The sequence below is a fragment of the Equus asinus genome, chromosome 12 (genome assembly GCF_041296235.1).
Source record: "Equus asinus isolate D_3611 breed Donkey chromosome 12, EquAss-T2T_v2, whole genome shotgun sequence".
NCBI lineage: Eukaryota > Metazoa > Chordata > Mammalia > Perissodactyla > Equidae > Equus > Equus asinus.
The window spans coordinates 67,643,697-67,657,330 of record NC_091801.1 but is presented as its reverse complement, the minus strand read 5'-3'; the positions used below and the strand labels follow the sequence as shown (position 1 = coordinate 67,657,330).

Sequence of the window (13,634 nt, the reverse complement as noted above, 5' to 3'; positions counted from 1 at the left end):
CACTCTGATTTCTCTAGAACTTTTTAATCTGCTATCCCATCTAAATCTGCACAGTAATTCATGTTACAGATGTGGAAATTTGAGTGTCCCCAGGGGAAAAATCCAGGGATCCAGTCCAGTTTTCCAACTCCTAATTGTAGTATACTCTTTCCAAAATATCACACTGCTTTTTCTGGCAGAGTTTGAAGGAAACGATAGTAAGGACAGGTAAGTTTTGGTGGAAGGAAGAAAAGATATAGGGAGAACCTCTCCCGCATCAAATGGGACACCTCCAGAGCTTAGATGTTGCTTACATAGCAGCAAGTAGGACCAGTATGAAGACACTATCTGCCTGGAAGGGAGTCTAAAAGGGACTGTGAGAGAGATTAATGGAGCAGTCTAGAAGGCCCACTTTGCCAGCGTGGTATCATGAACTGGACTTTGAATAAGAATATTTGGACTTGGTCCCTCCTGGCAATGTGACCTCAAGGAAATCACTTAACCTCTCTGAGCTAAGTTTCCTCAAGTATAAAAGAGAGATCATAGCATCCACCTTGTGGAGTTAGCGTGAGGATAGAAAAATGGTATGCAAGTACTCCGAAATCAGTACCTTCTAGTAGTGTTCATATTAGTGTTATTGCATCATAGGTAAAATTCCTGGTAGATAATAACTGATAGGCTGACCCACAATCAATATAATGGTTTATTTCCTAAAAGCAAGTAGACAAGATGCTTAATTTATAAGATCACTTAATTTGTAGGTCTTCAATATTTCACTCAGATTTGGGTCTCATCTTTGCAGCAGTACATTTGGTACCTAGTAATGTCTTCTACTTTATTTCATGGTGTATTGATAACAAGGGTTATTATTTATTGAAGGTTCACATATTAACACATTATTGCTGCCAACAGTAAGCTGGGAAATGCCCATGTCTCATGTCTCCTGGGAGAAACGCAGACTGAAGATCTTTCTGGCCCGTGTCAATACCTCCACTCTCTCTCTCTCCTCTCCATCTTTGGATTTGCTTTTCCTTCTGCCTAGAATATCACTTCCCTCCCCTCATCTGCTTTTCTGGGCTCTCTCTGTTCACCCTTCCAGTCTCAGTGTACATGCCACTTCTTCTGGGACACTGTCCCTGATGGCCTGGACTGAGGTAGGACTCCCTTGACCCTCTCTCATCATGACGCTCATCAAGCCTCATGCTAATTCCACTTTCTGTCTACTTTCCCCATGAGATTTCCCCATGAGATCTTTGAGAGCAAACACATCTCTCTTGTTCATTAACTATGGCCCTCACACCTAGTTTAAGGCCTGGCAAATATTGGCTAAATGAGTGAGGATGTTGACTTGTTCCAAAAAGACAAGGATCAACTTAGAAAAGTGCAATAGAATGTGAGAAAAGAATGCCTATTCAAATGCAACAAATGATAGGAAAACAAGGTTTAGGACTGGGAAAGTAGGATCGGGGAGAAAGTCAACGAGCAGATGTCTCAAGGCAGGAATGAGCTTGGCATTTCTGAGGAACTGGAAGACTGGCCAACATGGCTGGGTGGTGGTGGGCAAGTGGGTGAGTAATGGGAGCCGAGACCAGAAAAGAAGCAGGGGTTAGATCAAATAAGGCCTCGTAAGCAAGAAAAACTAGCTTGGATTCTAAGTCTCTTGAGAAGCCATTGGGTATGAAGGGGTTGGAGGGAGAAGGAAGAAACTGGATGAGTTAATTGGTGAAAGAGAATTAAATTCTCATTTCCGACAATACAGAGAAAATAGATAATGTCTCAAGTGGATAATTCCACAAGGAGCAGAGTCAGCATATTATTTTGAAACATGGACATACATACCAGAAGAAGCAACGATAAAAATTGAAAATGGGGGCCTATGGATAGCAGGAGTTGAGAGTGCCTTAGGCCGAGGACAGATCATGCTGTTTTTGTGACACACTTTACTACTACTTGATTTTTAAACTTGATGTGTGTGTTTCCTTAAAAATTAAACATTTATGGAAAAAAGAAAAAAGAAAAAACGAGCTGCAGCATGCTCCCTCTCTCTATCCAGAACACAGGTTTACGGTGAAGCCAATGAAGCTTAAGTTTCTGGACTCTCACTTGCCAAAACCTGGAGGGGCCCTAGCAATGTTCACATTTTGTTTTTATAAAATTTGCAAAATTAAGGTGTTTGAACCCAGGTAGATTAAGACCATTGTCTTTTTCTACTCTGATCCCCTCTTTGGCACATTTCCCCACATAGAACATTGCTTGAGGGGCCCTGGGTATTCTTGGGATCTAGCTAAGGGGATATTGAGTTGAGCTTACATCTGGCCTGTGCTTGGGGAATATATTTGTGTAGCTTGCAGTCTCTTCTGTGTATGGTGTTGTCTTCACTGGCTGTCTCAGTTGAGATGGCTTCCAGGAATTCTCCTATCCACTGAGCTGACTCACCAGGTGTCCTGACACAAAATTCAGGGACAGACGTAGTCTCACCATTGGACTTGTTCTAGAGTCCTGGCACAGGAAGCGTGTGAGAATCTTTAAGTTTAGTCACTACACAAGAAAACTTAAGAGTTTGAAATTTTACAACTCATATATGAAACAAACTTAATAGAGGCATCCTAAAATCTCATCACAATCCTAAAACTTACCTAACATGACTAATATTGAGTTGTGAAGCTGAAAGGAACTTTTCTAAATGATGAATAAAAATGCACTTTTCAGTCAGCATGCTAGATGAAGACTGAATTATCTTTTTTTTTTTTTTCTTGTGAGGAAGATGGTCCCTGAGCAACATCTGTGCCAATCTTCCTTTACTTTGATGTGGGACGCTGTCACAGCGCGGCTTGATGAGTGGTGTGTAGGTCCGTGCCCAGGATCCGAACCTGCAAACCCCGGTGGCCAAAGAGGAATGGACAAACTTAACCACTATGCCACCAGGCTGGCCCCCTGAATTATCTTTTTATTCCCTGCATAGATAATATTACATAATAGAGGTGATCAAAGGCAGCTGAAATATCTAGAAAAGAACTATTAGAGGTGTATACAAGGCAATTAGTTAATAAAGGACAGCATGCTTTTTTTTTCCGGTGGATTTTGTGAAGTTTTTAGTATCAGCTTTTTGGAATTTGTCCTTTATTGTCATTTCTCTTCTCATGCTGATTAAATATTTAATTTTGTACTGATTTTGTATAATAATTTTGCATTCTTTTTCTTAAAGGGGCTCCCCAATTTCTGTAAGCTTTGGGTCCACAAAACCCGACCTGCCCCTGGTGAAGAGCTGTTTATTTTTCCTGTGTAAAATAGGGATTACAAAGACATGTGGCTGCTGTGCAGGAGCTGGTTGGTGAATGGTGACGAAGAAGGTTGACGGGGGATCAGGAACGCTTAGAATAGGTCTTAAAAACATAGGTTGAAGTCTTTTATTTTTTAATTGAGGTGAAATTCATGTAAAAGAAAACGAGTCATTTAAAGTGCACAATTTAGTACATTTATAATGTTGTGCGGCTAGCATCTCTGTCTAGTTCCAAAACATTTTCATCACCCCAAAGGAGACCCGTATCCATTAAGAGGCACTCCCCATTCCCACGCCCCCCTCAGCCCCTGGCAACCCCCAAACTGCATTCAGTCCCTGGGAATTTACCTTTCCTGGATATTTCATTTAAATGGAATCATACAACCTGCCACCTTCTGGGTCTGGCTTCTCTCACTTAGCATAATGTTTTCAAACTTCATCCGTCTTGTAGCATGATCAGTACTTCATTCCTTTTAAATGATGTACTTGAACCAGTGCCTGTGTGAGACTCAGCGTGTGCGTGCGTGTGCCTGTGTGTGTATATTTCAATACAGTTCATTTGGAAACTATTTTCCAGTTCAGCTGAGTTGAAAAAACATTGATTCATTCGAGTGCCTATCATGTGCCAGGTACTGAGCTAGGCGCTGTTCTATTTTCTTTATAACCACAGCTTTTGGGCGAGAAGGAGCGAAGCTGAGGACCCTCGCTTACATCCGGGAGCCTGTGCCAAACCCGTGAACCCCACTATCACGAGCCTCACAGCCTACTCTAGTGATTTTGCCCCAGGAACTTTTGTCATCTTTTTACCAATATCTGGGGGAGGGTGGGGAGAAGAGGTGGTCAGAGAGGATGTAAAGTTTACCTCAGGATAACTACCCGTGGTTGAACTGACATAGGAAAAGAAGGCAATAAACTTTGAATTTCAGGACAGCATTTGGAATTCTCTCTGACTTCCTGCCAGGACACCCGTCTGCTGGAGGGATGGAGGAGGGGCTCAGGGGGCAGTCACACAGCAGGACCGCATGCTATTGTCCTCTCCTTCTGTTAACTTTTATGACCTTTGCAAGTGAGCTTGGGATTTGTTAAGGCAGTGAGTGAATGCATTAATATATGGTGTTTTGGACTGAATGTTTGTGTCCTCTCCCTAAATTTATATGTTACAGTCCAAAGCGCCAGTGTGATGGTATTAGGAGGTGGGGCCTTTGGGAGGTGAGTAATTAGGTTTAGATGAGGTCATGAAGGTGGAGCCCCCAGGATGGGATTAGCATCCTTATAAGAAGAGAAAGAGACACCAGAGTTCTCGGTGGCTGCCATGTGAAGATACGGGAAGAAGGCAGCCATCTGCAAGCCAGGAAGAGGGTCTTCAAGAAGAAATGAACGTGCTGGCACCTTGATCTTGAACTTCCCAGCCTCCAGAACTGTGAGTAATAAACGGCTTTTGTTTAAGTCACCCAGTCTATGGTATTTTGTTATAGCAGCCTGAGCTCGCTAAGACTTTAGCAGCCCCAGGTAAGTGGCGAGTAGCATTTATTGATTGATATCATTCTCATTTGCTCTTGAACTTTGCTTCCATTCGCCTTTCCTTAAGCACCGCTGGGGGTTCACCGTGGAAGGCTCGTGGGCCAATGGGAACTCTGAACTTTCAGGCTCTTCTTGTATCTGCCTTTGTCAATTGGTTTTCCCCGGGCAGAGAAATAACCAATCAACTGAACAGCCAACCCCTGTGTGTTGAGCTTTCTCAGGAAGCTGAGTCCTGTGCGTGGCACAGCTCTGCTTTGTTTGTTTAAGCCTCAGAAGTACTGCAAGAGGATGGATTATCATCTCCATTAAAGACAAGGAGATCAAGACTCAGGAAAGTGAATGAGCTTCTAAGAGCACACAGTTAGTAAGCCACAGAGCTGGAATTCCAGGCCAAGGCAGCCTCCATGCAAGTGTGGCATTCCTGATTGACATTCTAGCTCGGGAATACAGCCTGCCCCTGGAACTGCCAGAGGTTAAAAGAAAATCTTCTTTCTATTTTGGAACTTCTCAGACCCAAAGTTATTACTGTATTCCGTATGCAGGGGAGTTTTAAGTTTTTTCCTTTTAAATTTGAGAGGTGTTTCCCCTACAAGAAACAATAAAGTTTGGATTTAAACGTCAATTAATGCACCGAGACAAGGAATCCGGACGTACAGCTGGAGAGTGGGAAAGCCTGCCAGGCAAGGCATTCATCTTGGAAGTAATTGCGTATTTTACTTGGCTTTGCCTTTCTGGAACGAGATCTTTGAAAAAGGGCTTTTGAATTTTAAATCACTTTCAATCCGGTGGTGTGGCCTAGGTCTTTGCGTGAGCCGTGGTGGGGACATTTATCTCAATAGAGAATGGAGAGTTGATGAGCCATAAATTCTCCCACTCAGCACCCTGGATTGGGTTTTCCTTTCTTGCAGCTCAGATGGGAGCTTCCCCGCCTCGACTAGTCATTCAGACAGGCTGCAGCCAGCAGGGGCCTAGAGAGGCTCCGGAAGACCATGAGCCCAGCTGGCCTGGGAGGAGGCACCAGCTCTTCCTACTGGGAAGATGTTGTGTACTTCCTGCTGTTTCAGATACTTCCCTTCTGTCCTGTGGTGGGCAAGTTATGCGAAGGGAACACTTACTGGGTCCCCTCTTCTCCTGGGGCAACGTCACATGGCAGATCCATGAAGCCATGAAGGGCATCTGGCTCCTCTTAAATTGTGCACACATTCTGGATCCCATGCCTTCTGCAAAAAGTTTGGACCAGCTCTGTGTAAACTGGTATGGTCATCAAAACTGGCTCCCATGAGCTGCTTCTTGGCGTTTTCATCTTCTCTCCTGGAATATTCCTTCCCTGCCTCCAGGTGTCCGGCATCCTTCTGCTTGCCCTCCTAACTGCTCTTCTCTTAGGCTCTACTTGCTCTCCCCTTACCAAAATATACTCAGAAAATTCTTCATCCAAATGGAGTTAGATAAAGTTCAAACCAAGTTTGCCAAGTAAATTCTGTACTCTGCGCCCTGCTTAACCCTTGGCTTTGGCTTTGATATAACAGCCATGTCAGACTCTGGACAGCTTGAATTGAACACTGAGTGAGTCATTCTCTTGACCCTCTCACCTCAGGGCCTTTGCACTTATTGCTCCCTCTGCCTAAAAGGATTTTTCTAGCCCTCCTTCACTTTTGCCTGGCTACCATCACTTAGCCCTCAGTGTCATCTTGGATGTCCTTTTACAGGGAAAACTTGTTCTGAGCCCCCAAGACTAGGTTGGGTGCTCATTGCACTCTGCTCCTCCTACTCAATGTTTCCTGCTTTCTTGTAAGTCTTCCTCACTACACTGATCTCCTCAAGAAGAGCGATTGTACCCCTTGACCTAGCAAAGTCACCCATTAAATGTTTTTGAATAAATGAATAATGAATGATGTACAAGTGACCACTATTTTTGGCTTTTTTTCCCCCACAAATCTGTACTTCAACAGGCTTAACTCTAAGGTGACTTTGAGATCAGTCAAGGAAATCCAATTTTTTCTACTTTGCATTCAAGTCTTCTCTACTTGTCTCACTTCTTTGGAGAGGTGGTGGCTTCAGAGGTGAGGTCCCAGCAAAGGAGCATTCCATGACCTATAGACACCAGAATGCATTTTGCTTGCAAAAGGTCAAGTTTGATAGAATTGACCAGGCCAAGAAAATTAATTGGAAACTTTGTGATGGAGAGTTGTAGGCAGTCATCTCGAAGGATGTGCAGAACACAAACAGAACCCTCTCTGCTGCATGTGCTACCACGCAACTGGGCACTGGACACAAGGATCCCTACAACGGTGGTCACAGGAAAACCTAATGTCTCCAGGATTGTGTGTGTCAGAGGAGCTGTGTGACTCTACTTCTTGATGGCCTTTTCTGCCTTTCATGTCTCACAGGATGTGTTTGCTTGGGAGAAGATGGGTCACATGGAGAGTCCTAATTGCAAGGGGGTCTGGGAAATGAAGCATTTAGCATTCAGCTGGGTACATGGGAAGGCACTCTATATGGAGGCTGGAGTACTGAATGATGCAGTTTGTAATATCTGTCCTACGATGAGATGGAAAGTCCAACTAGGGATGGGAAATTTAGTATAATTACCCCTAAGCTAGCCCTAAGTTTATATTTACAAGACAGTAGTTATTATTCAATGCAATCCCATTTTAGTTAGAAAACAAATACTACACGTGTACATATCTGTTTCCAAAAACATCGACAAAAGTATACACGTCTAAACACCAGAGGCTCGATCATGAAGGCTGGCCTGGGTTTGAGTATTGACAAAAACAATGACCAGACTTGGCTGGGTTCCTGTTACTTCATTCTGCTACCTGGACAGCAGACTAGTTGTCCGAATGATGTCATTGAGATCGAGGACACATGACGGTGTAAGACAATGTGGCTTCTAGGCATCTCCTTAGTTCCTGAAGCAGAGTGAGGGACTTGGTCTGGTTAGAAGATCCCAGAACCACTTCCCTGTCTTCATTCTTTAAAGACCAGGGGAAGATTGGGGACAGTCCAGCGCGTGTTCCCTAGATCTAATGTTCCAGGTTCATAATTTTTGCTACATCACAATTACATAACTAAAAGGCTCTGCACTGTATTACTTGCCCTTGCTGTACTCCTGGGCCTCCTTGAGTTTTGAGTATAGCTGGCTTGGCCATGACTTACCACTGTAAACGGTGATGTTCTCAAGTGGGTGTGATGTGAAGGGAGGAGGGAGAGACCATTATTGTCCAGTTGGACATAACAGATGAACTTATCAAACCACTTGGCATCATATTCATATAACGATAAAACCTCCATGTTTAGCTTTCCCCTATGATATATTTTTAAATAGCCAGTGGTAGAAAATTTCAACAAAATAAAAACCTACTGGACCATTAAAAATGTTCTAGAGCAAATGGGTGAAGCTCAGATATCAGAATCACTAGGTTTGGATGGGATCTGGAGTAGAGGAGAAAACACAAGATCATTAGGTATATGAAATGTTATATTCTCCACTCATTGAGATGACGAGTGATGAGAAGAGCTGGTCCGGGAAGGGAAGAGTGTTCATGGGGCAGCTCATTTTGACTACTTCTCTTTTAAGGCCACATGGTGTGGTGGCTAAGAGCACCTCTTCTGGGGCTGGACTAGCAGGCTGCAAGCCCTGGCTACATCACTCATTAGCTTTAAGACCTTGGAAAATTTACTTAACCTTTCTGAACCTCAGTTTCCTCATCTTTAGAGTAAGATTATAATAAGAGTGTTTACTTCAAGGGGTCATGATGAGGATTAGGTGAGGTAATTTATGTAAAATGCTTAGCCCCAAACCTGGTACAAAGTAAATGTCCCATAAATGCTGTATGTAATTTTTATTGCATTAAGACTCTTGGCATGAGAAGGACCTTTGTGGCCAAGGTCGGGGGCATGGTACAAATGTCTGGTCCTTGGTACCATGGCTTTTTAAAAAGATACATAAGATATAAAAAGGGAGACAACAGATACCTAAGACTTGTAGAACCAAATTGAAGAAACATACAAAAAAATCCACAATTAATTGTGATGACTGAGGAAGATACTCCAAGGACCATGGTTTTTTGGAGGAACTCAATCATGTTTTCCAAATGGATTTGAGGCGTCTTAAAATAGAAGACGTTGGTACTATATGTTTGATAAAACTGAACTCTGACATTAAGACAAAGGAAAAGAAGAAGGACGTAAGTTACAAATGGAAATACCTGTGATTGAACATCAAGCTTACATCAGACAATGTTTAAAGACAAATGGAATGCTGTACTTATTTTCAGTTGAGTTTTTATGGATTGAGGCTGTAGTGGAGAATGTTGGTAGGACAGAAGACTTCTGTCACGGCTAAAGGAAGCAGGAGAAGCTTGTAAGACAGGGGGTAATAGAAGAGGTACAGGCCATATTAGTAAGTTGGGTGATGCTAGTGTGAAAGTGGTTTTACGTTTAATGATTTTAGCTAAATGTTTTGTAAGACTGTTTGACAGCAGTGATGAAGGCTCCTCATCCTGTCCTCTTGCCCCAGCTGCACCGCCCCTCCACAAATGTCCATCTTCCATATTGTGGACTGATCTCCACCTACCTCTCTTTCTCTCTCTCTCTCTTATCTACCTGTCTGTCTGTCTGTCTGTCTATCTATCTATCTATCTATCTATCATCTCTCTCTCTCCTTTTAGTTTCCTGGTAAAACACGGAATGTACAGAAGAATTAGACAGCATACATACCAAAACCAGCATGTGGTTCCTTGCTAGGCCATTGGGATCCACCTCTTCTGAATTTAGGAGATGAACTCTGCTTTAAATCTATTGTTTTCCACAAAAATAAGCAACTCTTCTTGCCTTCAGCTCCTTCCTATAATTGGTGCAATTAGTGAGAGTTTGATGACTGATGGAATAAATACATTTGATTGAACAATGAACACTTCCATGACTGATCCCCTTCCAAGGCCTTCCCTTCAGAATTATACAGTCGCCCCACCTTGGCACTGCTTGCTGAAACACATCTGAAACTCATCCTTTGAAGTCACCTTCAAACAGTCTGTTGGTTGGATCTGATGGTTTCTGGGGTGTCAGATGTCTTTCCTTTCATGGTCTGTTTCAATCTGAGAATCAGCCAGAAGTCAAGAGGTGACAATTTAGGTGAAGCTGAGAGTTGCAGTATGACATGAACATTTTTACTTGCCAGAAATTGTAATATGGTGCATGATATGTTAAATTTTATGCCATTCAAAATTCTTGCTAACATGAATAAAGCTGTTGATGGATTGGAGTCAATCAGTGACATTCTTGAGGGAATTTTCCTGGAATAAGCCCCATCCCCTGAGGTTCTTCCTTTACCCTGTGATCATTAATCATGGGCTCATTCACTGAACTTTTCAGTAGAGACAATTTAGGTCAACTGGGCTAAGCCCTATTGTCATATTACTTACTTCTTAAGGACAGACTGTTGTTTACATACGTGTTTCTAGAATTAACCTGGGTCCTTGACTTTGTTTCTCTTTTCTCTATTGGAGCTCTGCCATATCAAGCTCAGATGTCATTTAGTACTACGTTGCCCCTTAAGAGTTAGTTGAAATGGACTCAAATCCCACTTGGATGGCTGGTGGAAGTCTGGAACTTTCACAGTCTCTGTGATTCCTGGGTCTTGTTTTCTCTTACTTCTCTTTGTCTTTAGTGTTCTGCTTTTGTCTGCATGTTTTTTCTTTTTTTCTCGTCTCCCTCTATGTTGGATGGAAAACTCCGCCTATCAAGATTTTCCACAAGAAATACAGTCACACAAAGCACTTTATATTTTTTAGGGGGGGTTGGGAGGAAGGTAGATTTTATTCTAAATATTTGGATAAAAGATGTGTGTGGGTTGTGTGTTGTATCACGAGGAGAGATCCACTGCCTGTAGGATAGCCCTTGACCATGTGGATCACTCTGTCTCTCTCTCATTCTCCCCTTTCATATTCTGCTGATCCTTCCTTCCTTCATCCTTTCTACTCCATAGCCTTCTAGGAATGTTAAGGAAGGTTAAACGAGCAGCAATAACTCCCAAATTTATAAAGGCTCAAACATGATAGAAGATGAGTTTTTGCTGACTTAAAGTCCAAAATGATATTCCCGATCAAGGGAGGTCTTCTCCTCTGATTCAACTGCTGATTGAGCATCTTATGCTTCTTCTATCTCCTGGCTCAGCCATTTTCAGCATATGGTTTCCAAGGTCACCATGCATGTCTGCATCCTGCTGTGGAAGGGGAGAGGACTCTGGAAATGGTGCATATCTTCTGTTCATGTTCTATTGGCTAGAACTCAGTCAAATGGCCAACACTGGGGAATTGGGAAATATAGTATAGCTGGCTTCCCCAGAAATAGAGTGTGGTAGACAGACTCTAAGATGGCCCCCAATGCTCCTCGCCTTTGAGCATTCATGCCCTTGTGTAATTCCCTCCCCTGGAGCAATGGTGGACCTAGTGACTTACTTCTAATAAATACAATACAGTTCAGGTGATGGGATCTTATTTCCATGATTAGGTTACAAAAGACTATCACTTCTGTTTTGCCGGCAGACTGGTTCTTGCTGGCTTTGATGAAGCAGGCTACCATGTTGGGGAGATCCACGTGATGAGAAACTGAGATCTGCTTCTGGTCAGCAGCCAGCAAGGAGCTAAGATGCTCAGTCCAACAGCCTTTGAAGAATGGAACCCTGCCAACAATCACTGAATGAGCTTGGAAGCAGATCCTTCCTAGATGAACCCTGAGCTTGCTGTACCCAACTGTCACCTTCACTGAAGCTTTGGGAGAGACCTGAAGCAAATGACTCAGCTTATCTCTGCATGGCATCCTGATCCACAGAAACAGCATGATAATAAATGAGTATTGTTTTAAGCTGCTATGTTTTGGGGTAATTTGTTATGCAGCAATAGGTAACTAATACAGAGAGGAACCTAGATTATGAACAGCTTGCCAGTCCCTGTCCCAAAGGCTTTTCTCATGGGAACAGATGCCTCAGGCTTCCCTACTCCCTCTGGGACCCCTGGAATGCTATGAATGCATACACAATGTGGCTTGGCCCCCCAGCACATAGCTTTCACATGATGACTGTATTGGTTTCCTATTGCCACTGCAACACATTACCACAAACTTAGTGACTTAAAACAACACACGCTTATTACCTTACGGCTCTAGAGGTCAGAAGTCCACAATAAGTCTTATGGGGCTAAAGTCAGGGTGTTGGAAAGGCTGCATTCCTTCCAGAAGTTCTGAGGCAGAGTCCATTTTCTGGTCTTTTCTAACTTCTAGTGGCCACCTGTATTCCCTGGCATGTGACCTCTTTCTCCACCTCCAAAGTTGGCAACAGGGCATCTTCAAATCTTTCTCTGACTCTGCTGCCTTCTTCAGTCACTTATAAAAGGCCCTTGTGATTGCATTGAGCCTAATTGCATAGTCCAGGTTAATCTCCCTCTCTCAGATCCTTAACTTAACCACATCTGCAAAGTCCCTTTTGCCAGTAACAGATTTGAGGTAACAGATTCCTGGGTTCTGGGGACTAGGATGTGGACGTCTTTGAGAGGAGAGGCCGTCTACCACTCCAATCGAGAATTTTCTGTCCCTTCCTGGTTTCCTATAACTTAATAAGCCACAGCAGTGATAACCTAAGAGCCGTCAATTCCAGGAGGGACTGTGTATAAAGTTGGGGAAATTTGGCTTTTGTGTCCTGGTCTATTACGTCTATACCCTTTGCTCCAGTCTCAAATCTTGGATTTTACCTATTTTCAGGTTAATCTTTCTCTCCTTTTGGGAAGCCCCATTTTTAAAGATATTAAGAGGATGAACAAATTTTCCAGCACTGGAAGCAAGACAGAGGGCGGTGAGGATTTGACAGATGTGCAACTGAGGTTTCATAATACTGAACAACTTGTCCAGACTAGAAGTGGTTGAGCTGAGTGTAAATCCTTCTCGTTGGCTCTAAAGCCCCTTCTCTTTTTCTTTTATTAACCTGGGATTTCACTTCTAAAGAAGGAATTAAGAATTGCTATTTAACCAGAGACTAGAGGTCTAATCTGATGTCAGACTATTAAAAAATGGTGAAGACAGAAATAGGAAGACATTTAAACTGACTAGCTAATAACAGTAGAAGTTTTTGAATAATAATTTTCCTTTTATAATTCAAACAGATTTAACCGTGAAACTAAAGAAGCAGGAACCCAAGTCATCAATATCAAACATATTTAAGATTTCTGGAGGAAGAAATAAGGTGACATTTCTCTCCTAGACCACTGGTTTTCAAATTCCAGCTCCTCTTTTGATGAACATAAGCATATTATGCTCCACAAGAACTCTGATGTATTCCTTCTGTTTGCTTGAGAATCATGGCATCTTCTGCATATTGCCAAGAATTGAAAGGATATTGTCATATTTTATTTTCTATATACGGTACTTCATGTTATGGAAGCGCACTTTTTTTCCCCAACTGTAAAATGACACTATAATTACTATATGTGTTTTTTTCAAACTCTTTGGTAGAGAACCCCTGCCCTCGCAGGGCCGGGATGCGTGTTTCCACATGATTCAGTCATGGTACAATGCGGAGGGTCTGTGCTTGGCTCAAGTATAAATATTTTGAGGGTTGAAATTGTTTGCTCTCAGGAAAATATAATATACTGCTCCTGGAGTAAAAACAAAATTAATAAATGATATAGCACGCAAACCCATCTTGGCCTTGTCCTGCTTAGCGGAGTCTTAGTGAGTTACATTTGAATGAATGAGAAACATATGCATTAAATGTCCCTTGTGGCTACTCCTGGACTCAGAGATGGAAGGGGGACGTGCTTAAGCAAATGCACTGTGTTTTTCTGAACACCGGGTTTGAGAA

General features: G+C 42.7%; 1 long non-coding RNA gene across 1 annotated transcript; it reads left to right on the top strand.

The window, feature by feature from the left end:
* Nucleotides 1-4,359: 4,359 nt before the first annotated feature.
* Nucleotides 4,360-11,647, top strand: LOC139039857 (uncharacterized). Its single transcript, XR_011493063.1, has 2 exons — nucleotides 4,360-4,679; nucleotides 11,329-11,647. It is a non-coding gene; the product is annotated as an uncharacterized lncRNA (long non-coding RNA).
* Nucleotides 11,648-13,634: the final 1,987 nt, after the last annotated feature.